Raw genomic sequence first — 295 nt, 5'->3', positions numbered from 1 at the left:
GGTAATAACTACAGGCAGGAGTTTTCCCAGGTCAGGTAACATGGTGGGGAAAAATTCCTACCGGTAGTATAATATCACATCGTCATTTGGGCAGCATTGAAGCGTTGATCTGTAGTAGGGATAAGGTGTGCCCAGCTGTATTCATTTACATTTTAGTCATGTATCAGACAGAAACTCTTATCCACAGTGACTTACAGTAGTGAGTGTATACATTTTCATACGGGTCCCTTGTGGGAATCGAACCCACAACCCTGGCATTGCAAGTGCCACACTCTACCAACTGAGTCACACAGGC

At 44.7% G+C, this 295-nt stretch overlaps 1 non-coding gene across 1 annotated transcript; it reads right to left on the bottom strand.

Moving 5' to 3' along the window:
• Positions 1 to 222: 222 nt before the first annotated feature.
• Positions 223 to 295, bottom strand: trnaa-ugc (transfer RNA alanine (anticodon UGC)). The gene has a single exon. It is a non-coding gene; the product is annotated as a tRNA-Ala (tRNA).

The sequence above is a fragment of the Oncorhynchus nerka genome, linkage group LG25, assembly GCF_034236695.1.
Source record: "Oncorhynchus nerka isolate Pitt River linkage group LG25, Oner_Uvic_2.0, whole genome shotgun sequence".
NCBI lineage: Eukaryota > Metazoa > Chordata > Actinopteri > Salmoniformes > Salmonidae > Oncorhynchus > Oncorhynchus nerka.
The sequence above is the reverse complement of the archived record's forward strand: the minus strand, read 5'-3'. Positions and strand labels throughout refer to the sequence as shown.